Raw genomic sequence first — 12211 nt, 5'->3', positions numbered from 1 at the left:
AACAACCCTCACTCATCATCCCTCCACCGCCATGCTTGACAGTTCGTATCAGGTGTTTGTGTTAATATGTCATGTTTGGTTTTCTCCAATCACGACACTGTGTGTTATTGACTTTGTTACAGCAGTCTTGTGGTTTGTTCAAAGGCAAGTTTGCATTTGAACAAAAATCACCTGTCCTGCCATGTTGTTTTTAAAGAAAACGGGCTTTCTCCTGGCAGCCTTTCTAAATAAAACACTACACATATTCAGCTTTTTTCTAATTTTACTGTTGTGAACATTAGTATTTAACATGTTAGCTGAGGCCCGTAAAGTCAGAGATATGGGTTTTGGTTATTTGCAGTTTCTCTGAGCGTTGCTCAGTTTGACCTTGCTGGGATGTCAACTCCCACAAAGATGCAGTATTGTGTTAACACACACCTCAAAGCTCGAGACCACCAAACTGTGAGAACTTCTGCTTTCAGTGGATGGCAACATTCAGTGACAATGAATTAGTAAAATGCATTTCATTAGCACAATTTGCTAGCAAAATGGTGATGCACAGGTGACTGTACACCTGTACATACATTAATTTAATATCAATTCTATATCACTGAATCTATTGTCCAATTAATTTAAAAAAAATCACCTTCTATACTTATGGTGGTGGTGAAAGAAATAATAAAAATAAATGAATAGAAATGGGGGAATTCAGCAAAGAAGGGGTCCACCTTCTAGGAAGCATACATCATCTATATGCAATTAAACAAAATAGTAGAATTAGCAGAGGGAAATTCAAAATGACATAATGGTAAATTTTATGTAATTTTGCTATGAAACTAATACAAGGTGCCTCACACTTCCTGTTTTTTTCCTTTTCCATAAACTAAACACTACAATTGATATAAGTACAAGGAGGTTAAACTGCATTTTTATGCACAATGTAAACAAAGAAAATACTAAAGCACTCGACTGAATATGCATTGCTGGTGAATTAGCAGTAATCTAACCTTTGATGCAATTTCTGGGACTTAAGGGGTCCTGTGTTTTCCTGGATCTGTGTGAGCAAATGACCTTAGTGTCTTTTTACCCATTTACCCATTATTTATTACACCATTAGTGTATCGTCTGAAAACACACATCCCACACAAGAGAATTTACATAATGGGAAATCCGATTATCAAGGAGATTTTATAGAAAGACACTGATTAAGGTTGATTAATGGGTGGGTAGCACATACTGTATCATACGCCCAGGCTTTGGCTGGACACTGCAGAGAATTAAGAAATATCCACTTATCATTGTTCTCCAATACACCCTCACTTGGCAGAGAGCTCAAATGTGAAGGAATTGTCAGAGTAACCAATAGTTACATGTAGCAACAAACACAGTTTTTAGCCTGTAGTATGTGAGTAATATGTTGGATGATTCAGAATTATTTCTCCCCCCTCTGGCTGGATAGGCCCATGTGTGTGCTGTAGACCATAGGCAGATATCATTGAGGGCGTATAAAAGTATACAATAGCTAGATAGACCCTTATGCTGAAATTATTCTTTTCTGTGGGTAAATGAAGTGGATTTCTATCCACTTCTTCTACACATGGCCCACCCGCTCTCTCCTTTGCATTCCTTATCTGTTTTTCTGTGAGACATTTGTGCACAAGGGGGAATTCCAGTATATTCTCAGTGGCAGACTTATCGAGCTGTCCCTTAGAGGGACATGCTTACAAATTTCCCTAGAAGCTCAATATAGATTACATGCTATATGAAGTTTGAGGCTGGAAGGTGAATAATTCAACCCAGTGGAATACAACAAACAGCATATTTATAGAAAATAGATTTTAACCCATGATTCATACTTGGGCTTCATAAACTCAGTGCACTTCTGATTTTTAATTCACCCCATTCAGTTAAACTGTAATGTCAGCTAGCTGCATACTCATTTTTGTTGGCAGAAGAAAATAATTTCTACATAAAATTGCTCAAATGTTTTGTGTTGTTTTACACTTTGAGCGTCACAGTGAGATAGCAATTTAGTCCAGTTTAGTCTAAAAAAATTGGGTCACCAACATCAGTACAGTCTAAATGGGTTCATTGGCCAGAGGGCGAAAAATAAACATGTTTAATTGACTGTGAGGTGCAGTATCCCTTTAAAACCATTACAGAGGGTTTGCTGGATATGATACTGAAATGTGTTTCTACAGTTATTCTAATAATCGGCAGTCCAGTTCTACACCACTACTAAATAACCAACAGTGAGCCTAAAAGCAACACCTCTCACATCACATAACAACACTGAACTTTATTTTTTCTCTGTAGGTTGGATATTTGAGTTCTTGTATTGGGTTGTGGTTTGTGAGTTTACAGGCGTATCTTCTAAAAATCTCACTAAGTGTGAATTACTTTTGTTGCTTTAAAAATGTCTTTCACAGAAAAAAACAACGGTTTATACATCAAAGAGAAACAAACTCCATTTTTAGCATCTGACATGCAAATTTAAAAGTCCAACAACAAATCTACAAATAGATTATTGGCACAGCAATCTAATTAAAATGTGACTTTAACAGCACCCTGTGCAATGCATCTTTTGTTTCCTCTCCCTGCATTGTGTTATCTTCTCAAAATCCTGTTTATTTGCATAAGTTTAGCAGAAGTCAGGAAGTATCCAGAATAAATCAACATAACAGGGGTAAGAAGTGTGACACGTGTTGACTTAACTATGCAGTCTGGTGATCTCTGAGTTTATGGTGGTATTTATTGTACACATTACCGTTCATAACATTTTATATATCAATAAAATTAATGATAATTTGTTTCCACACTTGATGTAAATATGTCGTTCTGTATGGACAAAATGTGATCTTTCTGTTGACCAGAGATTGCTAAGTATATGATTTACTCGACTGGAAGTAAACATTCACAGTACTTTCTCTTCCTTGGAGCTGCATTAGTGTTTCCTGGATTTCTGCACTGCTGAGCTTGTTTAAAGAACTATCAAACATTAGTTATGTTAACCGGCTGGTATTATAAAAACACTGATAAACTGCTACAGAGAGGACCCCTGCTGGAAAACTGCATATTTTGAGAGAAGGCTCATCCAGTCTAACTACTAAAATGATTGCGCCACTTTGTGGTCACATAGTATTATAACAAGTTGGCAACAGCTTCCTTTTGTTGTTTGGATTTTTCCCTGTGGAAAAGTTATATTTTCTGTGATATTTCTCTGGCTAATTCTTTTACTGCCCTATATCATATTGGTATAGGATGATATCCTGTCATCACATCACATCACATGACATGTACTCATCGCTGAATAGTACATGTCAGAGCAACCAAGTAGGTGGTTGTTAAGAATTAAAATATATAAATCCAGAATTTAAACTGATACATTTATAAATACAGCATTGACAGTGCACAGGAGCAAAAACACAAAAAACAAAACTTTTCTCCGTAACAATTTTGTAGTATGCCACATTTGTTCGTAATGTTCCCTCTGTACACGACCACAGTACATTTAAAATCACAACAATCGGAACAATCAGGATATATTTGAAGTATCCAAATACTTATACAGCCAGCTGTATGCCATACAGGATGTTTTGTGTACAAACAGATCAGACTGCGCATAAAACATGACATCACCCCACATTTTTGATAAGTCCATAATATCCGATGTGGTCTTCTGCTGCTGTTGCACATCTGCTCTTGGTTGTAATAAATGGTGATTTGAGTTACTTTGCCTTCCTTTCAGCTCAAAGGAGTCTGGACAATGCATTTTCACTCAGAGAACTGCTGCTCACTGGGTATTTTCTGTTTTTTAGATCATTCTCTGGAAACTCTAAGATGTGCAGGAAAATCCCAGTAGGTCAGCAGTTTCTGAAATACTCAGACCGTATGACACCTACAACCAATGCCACATTAAGTCACCTTTCTTCACCATTCTGATTGTTTAAACTTTAGCTGGTCATCTTGACTAATGTCTAGAGGCCCAAATCCACAGAGCTGCTTCCATTCAGTTATCTGATTAGATATTTGGACAACAAGCAGATGATTGTGTTTACCTAGCCTGGAAATAGCCTGTGAATCTAATCTTCTTTCTTTTCTTCTCTTTTCCTTCTTTTCTTTTCTTTTCTTTTCTTCTCTTCTCTTCTCTTCTCTTTTCTTTTCTTTTCTTTTCTTTTCTTTTCCATGTCAGACAATGTAATGAGGCCTTGGCAACCCATTATTGAGGGGGGGAAACCAGTTTACAAGGAAGTGAGTCATCACATGTAAGGCTCCTGTCTGTACAGGTTGTCTGTTTGAACAGCAAGCATACGATCAGAATTGCCAACACTAAGATTAAATTTTTTTATTATCAAAACTGAGCAAATACCGTAATTATATAAATGTTAGAATCAGAAGCTGAGAACTATCATAATTCACACATTCAGTTAATATAATATTTCTACATTTTCAGTACTTAAAGATGATTTATAAGGTTATTCTGCATAGTAAGTCATTTTACTTATATTGTAAAACTAATATGTTTGCCCTTGTATTCAAGTCAATTCATATCTGCATGTCTCTATGTGATATTGATCTATTTGTTGAGGGAAGTTCATGGAATTTCCTCCAGATATTTGAAGTCTCAGCATGTTGCCATTCTCGCCCCCTGAGCTGAAAAATATCAGCAGATGCAGTAGAAAGCTGATGGTATTCTAACACACTCAGCTGTAAAAGGAGGCTTTGAACTTGAAAGAATTCAACCAGGAAGCTATACTGACCACAGGGTCACAAGTTTCCAGTGACCCTACCCTCAGGGCACTGTGTCATGATAAACCACCAGTAAAAATCACATTGGTGTATGAAATCCATAATAAAAAATTCATTTTATTTAGTCCTTTGTGTTGACAAACCGTGCTGTTTAAAGTTATCTGTTTTAGTCCCAGACATGAAATCCATGCACTTCATAACATCTCCACTGGGAGTCAGCATAGGGCACGAGACGTGTTTTAACATGCTACAAACATGTTAAAACATGTGCTGGAAATATAAAGATATTTATTAATAGCATACTTATGTTGTTATGTTCCAAAGTGACAATTTATCAGCAATGCTTCATAATTTCTGACTACAAGGAATACAAATTAGGCTTAGAGTTGTTAAATGTTGTATGAATGCAGTTATGTGAAGAAAAAAGATACAAACGTTTTCTCACTGTTTTAATTACAATATATTATAAGGTTACACATCACGTGTAACATATAAAATAAAAGTATAAGATAAAATGGGACATTTGTATTCAAACAGTGTTATAGCTTGTGAAGTTAAAATCCATTCTGACAAAAGCAGTAAAATTAAGTATAAGTGTGACCTGAAGGTTGATATCCTATGGAGTGATATGGGTTAAAATACAATAAGCAGAGAGTTCAGATGGTTTGACTTTTACTAATTTTCATTCTCATTTCTCTGTTTGTCCTGACAAATAAAGCCGTCTTTTACTTTATCTTCTCCTCCTCCTTCTCCTCCTGCCTGGCACTTCCATATTTAACGACCTTTGACCCATATATACACTATCCCTCCTCTGCATATGTCCAAACCATGTTAGCCTTACCTCTCTAAATTTGTCTCCAAACTGCACAACCTTAGTTGTCACTCTTATATACCCATTTCTAGTGTTGTTCATTCTGGTCATTTCCAACATCCAACAGCTTAACATCTTCAACTGTGCAGGTCTCACTACTATTCCCTTTCACTGCAATCCGTTGCTGCTATACTTCTGCCACAATTCACCCCTGAAATTCTTGATTTCCAAAGTCGTCCGATAGACTATCGTCCAGTGCTGCTTAGCTTCATTCTCCCCTGCTGTCTTCCAGTCTCCCATCTCCTTCAGGTTGCATAAGATGTAGTCTACATGTGTACCTTCCTCCACTCTTGTACGTCATCCTAAGTTTCTGTTTCTCCTTCTCTTTGAAATATTTGTTCACCACAGCCATTTTCATCATTTTCTCAAAATCCACTAACGTGCGTCCTTCTGCATTCCTCTCCCTAACATAATATCTACCCAACAATTCCTGGCATCACCCGTGTTCCCTTAACCCAAATCCAATCCACTCTACAACTTCATCCAACTCCAGAATTATTTTTCCTCTTTTACGAACATCCAACCTGTGAGACATACGCAATGACACCATATTATTTTATATATGCAGATATATGTTCTGAAGATATATAAAACATGTTTAGCAAATAATACTTGTATTACTATTGTTTGGGAAATGAAAACTATATTATATTAAGACTGTTTAGTATTTTTAACATAACTTAAACCCTTTTATAAATCTATAAAGGTAAATTATAGTGATAATTTTGAGTCTCACACATTTCTTACTAATGTGTGGATCTGGTGTTTGTGTGACATGACGTTTTAGGGATTTTTGTCCATAGATGATTAGAGAAGATTATTTCAAATGTCATTAAGAGCCATATTAGTCTGATCACTAGAATAGAATAGAATAGAAAAGCCCTTTAGTGTCATTGTAGATGTACAAAATAATTGTACGGTGAAGTGCTAAAAGCCTTATTAAGAGACTTAAAAGGCTAGTAGGTGATTTACTATGACCACACAGTACAGGGAGTGCAGAATTATTAGGCAAATGAGTATTTTGTCCACATCATCCTCTTCATGCATGTTGTCTTACTCCAAGCTGTATAGGCTCGAAAGCCTACCACCAATTAAGCATATTAGGTGATGTGCATCTCTGTAATGAGAAGGGGTGTGGTCTAATGACATCAACACCCTATATCAGGTGTGCATAATTATTAGGCAACGTCCTTTCCTTTGGCAAAATGGGTCAAAAGAAGGACTTGACAGGCTCAGAAAAGTCAAAAATAGTGAGATATCTTGCAGAGGGATGCAGCAGTCTCAAAATTGCAAAGCTTCTGAAGCGTGATCATCGAACAATCAAGCGTTTCATTCAAAATAGTCAACAGGGTCGCAAGAAGCGTGTGGAAAAACCAAGGCGCAAAATAACTGCCCATGAACTGAGAAAAGTCAAGCGTGCAGCTGCCAAGATGCCACTTGCCACCAGTTTGGCCATATTTCAGAGCTGCAACATCACTGGAGTGCCCAAAAGCACAAGGTGTGCAATACTCAGAGACATGGCCAAGGTAAGAAAGGCTGAAAGACGACCACCACTGAACAAGACACAGAAGCTGAAACGTCAAGACTGGGCCAAGAAATATCTCAAGACTGGTTTTTCTAAGGTTTTATGGACTGATGAAATGAGAGTGAGTCTTGATGGGCCAGATGGATGGGCCCGTGGCTGGTAAAGGGCAGAGAGCTCCAGTCCGACTCAGACGCCAGCAAGGTGGAGGTGGAGTACTGGTTTGGGCTGGTATCATCAAAGATGAGCTTGTGGGGCCTTTTCGGGTTGAGGATGGAGTCAAGCTCAACTCCCAGTCCTACTGCCAGTTTCTGGAAGACACCTTCTTCAAGCAGTGGTACAGGAAGAAGTCTGCATCCTTCAAGAAAAACATGATTTTCATGCAGGACAATGCTCCATCACACGCGTCCAAGTACTCCACAGCGTGGCTGGCAAGAAAGGGTATAAAAGAAGAAAAACTAATGACATGGCCTCCTTGTTCACCTGATCTGAACCCCATTGAGAACCTGTGGTCCATCATCAAATGTGAGATTTACAAGGAGGGAAAACAGTACACCTCTCTGAACAGTGTCTGGGAGGCTGTGGTTGCTGCTGCACGCAATGTTGATGGTGAACAGATCAAAACACTGACAGAATCCATGGATGGCAGGCTTTTGAGTGTCCTTGCAAAGAAAGGTGGCTATATTGGTCGCTGTTTTGTTTTTGTTTTGTTTTTGAATGTCAGAAATGTATATTTGTGAATGTGGAGATGTTATATTGGTTTCACTGGTAAAAATAAATAATTGAAATGGGTATATATTTGTTTTTTGTTAAGTTGCCTAATAATTATGCACAGTAATAGTCACCTGAACACACAGATATCCCCCTAAAATAGCTAAAACTAAAAACAAACTAAAAACTACTTCCAGAAACATTCAGCTTTGATATTAATGAGTTTTTTGGGTTCATTGAGAACATGGTTGTTGTTCAATAATAAAATTATTCCTCAAAAATACAACTTGCCTAATAATTCTGCACTCCCTGTACATGCTTCAGTTTCAATATTCAAATAAATTTTGTTCCCTTCAGATTTATGTTCACCAAAATAAATGTAGCTTTGAAAGACATCTGACGTTTAATTGATCTAATGTTTTCAGTGTGTTTGCACTTGTGTTTGTGTGTTCATCTGCATGATATGTCTTTCTTCATCCATCATTACAGATGTTGGGCAGAAGAACAGGACAGCTTAAGTATCCAAGGGTCTGTGGTTTTGTGGAAGGAAACGTGGTTTCTACTAATAATCTTTCTTCCATTAAACAAACGTACATGACCTGATGAGTCAGTATCCTGTCTATGGTTGTATGGGCGTCATGGCTGGTGGTCCACCTATGTATGACCGGTGTCTGTTCACACCACAGCACCCTCCAGGGACACTCAACACAAATACATACATCACATGCTGAGCTTCCTACATGCCTCCTCATTCAAACAGACAGTTTATGGCAGACAAACCAACAGTGGTAATCAGACCCAGTGCACAGATGGCTGTCTTTAGCTTGACGAATTCGCTGTAGTTTTCATGGGAACCTTGGAAACAAATTCTTTGATTAAATAATTCCAGGACTTCCAAACCAAACCAGAGATGAGTGTAACTGAGGGGGTGTCCTTTGCCTCCACATTCGTCACATATTTACGGGAATAATAACGCATTAAACACCTGAACAAGGAGCTCACTCATTCATGCACAGAAATAATAAAATATCCTATAACGATGTATCAGGTACATGCAGGAGATATGATTAATCACTTTATTACTTATTACTTGTATTTAATCATTGGCTACTTCCTATTAAGTACTGTCCACATTCTAATTCACATAATTAAACTTGGTTCATTCTCTCTTAATCATTATGTATCTGTCTAACTTGTCCTTGTATACAAAGCGGCATTCAGTCTCTGATCCTTTTGATATTATATATCACTTGATTCTCACACTCAATATCGTGCCGTGCAATAAGGAGTACATCAAGGTTCTGTTCTTGCCCTATTTAACTTCTTAGTAAAAGTAATACAAAAATGCTATACATTTCCATTACTCCTCTGATAATACTCTTATTTCTTTAACCTAATTCTCAAGTTAATAAAATATAGGCTCTCCTGATTAGTCACATAGATACCAGGAACTCTGAATATTTGTTAAGGTTGCTATGAACAATGGTATGGCATTTGAAAGCACGGTGTTTTAACCTCCTAAGACCCGCACTCCTCTACAACATTCATTTTTAATTTCTCTTTGATATTTGGTCACATTGGGGCCCAATGAATGTAAAAACAAAGAATTACCAGATTTTTTTTAACCTTATTTTTGTTTTTAAGAAAAATAAGAGCCACATATGAGGATATTTGTTTAAAATTTTGATAGAACAGTAGCAGTATAATGTCCTCGTAAGTGGATATCAGGCCCTTGTAGAGCAAAATTGAGTATTTTGGTCTAAATAACCCAAAGTGTGATGTGGACGCCAGGTCCTAGGAGGTTAAAGATGACCTTCTTTCCATTTTTATTATATAGATCACACACATGTTTTTCTGCTAATACGGAGCTCATCGTGGCTTTGTTTTGTATTATATGATAGTAATTGCCAAATGGTTTAGAATGATCCAGCTAGAATAATGACTGAAACTAAGATGTCCTATAATACATATCTGTCTATCTTGAACGTTGTTTTCTGTATCATTTTACTTTTTTTTTTTTCTTTTTTTTTGTGGACGCTTCATCTCTTTGCTCTTAAATGCTTTGCTTCTTTTATTGATTTTTATTGATTTTTATGCTGATTTTTTCCCTTTTTTCCGCATGAGCTTACCTGCGATAGCTTCTGGACACTTATAGATCATTAGGACTAAAGTGTTCTTAACAGAAACAGCAACATTTTTATAGTTACCTTATCCTCAGCGCTCCGTGTGTCTGTGGCCTAGACACAGCTGAAGCCTGATTACAGCGTCTGGGCACCGAGCAGCCTCAATACCCTGGAAAGGTGCTAACCGCTAGGCTAACTAGCAACAAGATGCCTTCCCTCTCCACAGATGACTACCTCCTGCAGAAGATTCCAGTACTGGAGACAAAAATTCATCGCTTAGAAGTAAACGTGGAGGTAAATGGACTGTGTGGAAATGAAACAACCTTGCCTTTGATTCAAAACAATGGCGATGAGCAAGCTAGTACACAGCTAAGGAGCACAGATAACATGACCAAGAAAGTAGACTTTGTGCACTATTATAAATCCTCAAGCTATAATCCCCCCTTGGACTGTCTTGGTGCAAAACCAAGACATAAATCATGTCTCCTAGAAGGGGGAGGACGTATCACAGGCAGGGCACAGCGAGCTGAAATCGAGACAGAGAAGCTCTTCTACCCCTGTATACGAGAGGAAACAGGACTGGACAACTGTGAATAGGAAGGTTAACAACAAACCTCCAAAACAACTGAATGTGAAACTGCAGAACAGATTTGCTCCACTATCAAAGGACCCTGGATCTATATCGGACAACCATCCATCTAAAAGCAGAGAAGTAAGGTCCGAAAATCTTTTCAAAAGTAAAAGGCCACTGGGAAAGCTAAAGGCTAGGCCTGAAACTCTGATTGTGGGTGACTCTGCCGTAAAGGATGTACAAAGGATGTGCGGTAAGAACACTAAAGTCCTCTGCTTTCCTAACGATATGGTCAACAACCTGAAGGAGAGAATTCTTCAAATTGCAGAGGAATATCCAACTGTGACAAACATTGTTCTGCATACAGGGTCAAACGATGTGTCCAAACAACAGTCGGAGGTTCTGAAACGGGACTTTACTGGATTATTAAATACTGTAAACTCTCTGAATGCAGCTGTATTCATCAGTGGACCTGTACCGCCGGTCAGAGGAGGAGACGAGAGATTCAGCAGGTTGTTTACACTGAATAAATGGCTTATATCAACATGTGCTGACCACTCAGTGCATTTTATCAACAACTTTAATATTTTTTGGGAACGCAGGCATCTGTTTAAAGCAAATGGATTTAATTTTAACAAGTCAGGGGTGAAACTGTTCACCTCCAACTTGTTTTATTCCATACGTCATCCATCTGTGCTTGGTGCCAAGGCTGAGATAAACGAGGAGTTATCTCATAAAGAGGAACAAACAGTACTCCAAGAACAGACAAAGCCCAGCAGAAACCTTGAGGAGGAGCTCCATCTGCCCCCACCCGGGAAGAGCCTCAGAAAGGAGAGACATCTGAGGCAAGAAGAGGGGTCCCTATTTGCCTCCAACTCTCTCAACAACACCAACGACCAGGACCAGGACCAGGACCAGGGACCACGATCTTCCCCAGTCCCCCAAACCCCTGACAGGCCATCACCCCCATCACCCTCCTCCCCCTCCCTTTCTCCCTCCTCCCCACACCTGAAATTCACTGAGGAGATGATGGAGCGGGTCAATGCTGGGCTCAGATCTACCCCCCAGCCCAATCCCTTTTTGTCCCCCATAAACCCCCCACCAGAGCGGCCAAAGGTTCGCCATCGAGCCCCACCCTCAACAGAGCAATCGAAGTCACATTGCTCAGCCTCGCCCCCCTTAGTTCCTCCTTACCACCTTCATGCCCTGTCTCCGAAGTCTGATGTGTGATGTGTGGAGGGTCCGGGCTGCGAGGATTATGGCAGTGGTGACTTTTCCCAAGAGAAGCTGGGACCCTGTTTACTAGAAGGTTTTAAAATCTCTGTACTTTTAGGTGACAGAAGGAGACATGTGGCCTGGTCAAAACACAGAGAGCTGCACTCTAAAAGATCTTTAAACATAGTAAACATACCTTGTGTGCCACAGACTGCTCCCAAACACGAGGGGACAAGTAATACCTCTAAAACACTTAAGTTGGCTTTATTAAACGTTAGATCTTTAGCTGGGAAAACATTTTTAATTAATGATTTAATCACTGAGCACAGCCTTGATTTTAAGTTTTTAACTGAAACTTGGTTGGACCAAAGTAACAGTGGAGCTGTTCTCATCGAGACGACCCCTCCTAACTACAGTTTTATCAGTGAGGCCAGGGTGAGCAGGAGAGGAGGAGGGGTTGCTGTCCTATT

At 38.8% G+C, this 12211-nt stretch overlaps 2 pseudogenes across 1 annotated transcript in view; both read left to right on the top strand.

The window, feature by feature from the left end:
• LOC147311306 (uncharacterized) overlaps positions 1-7960 on the top strand; it is a 262128-nt pseudogene extending 254168 nt beyond the window's left edge. The window contains exon 3 of the transcript XR_015125306.1: positions 7472-7960. The product of XR_015125306.1 is annotated as an uncharacterized LOC147311306 (transcript). The remainder of the gene's footprint in view (positions 1-7471) is intronic.
• Positions 7961-9545: 1585 nt separating this feature from the next.
• On the top strand, positions 9546-11763 carry LOC147311305 (uncharacterized; annotated as a pseudogene).
• Positions 11764-12211: the final 448 nt, after the last annotated feature.

Source organism: Aulonocara sp. 'chitande type north' Nkhata Bay, linkage group LG16 (assembly GCF_057382095.1).
Source record: "Aulonocara sp. 'chitande type north' Nkhata Bay isolate Kocher_YH1m ecotype deep benthic linkage group LG16, A_spYH_male_GT1.1, whole genome shotgun sequence".
Taxonomy (NCBI): domain Eukaryota; kingdom Metazoa; phylum Chordata; class Actinopteri; order Cichliformes; family Cichlidae; genus Aulonocara; species Aulonocara sp. 'chitande type north' Nkhata Bay.
This window is presented reverse-complemented; position numbering and strand designations above follow the sequence as displayed.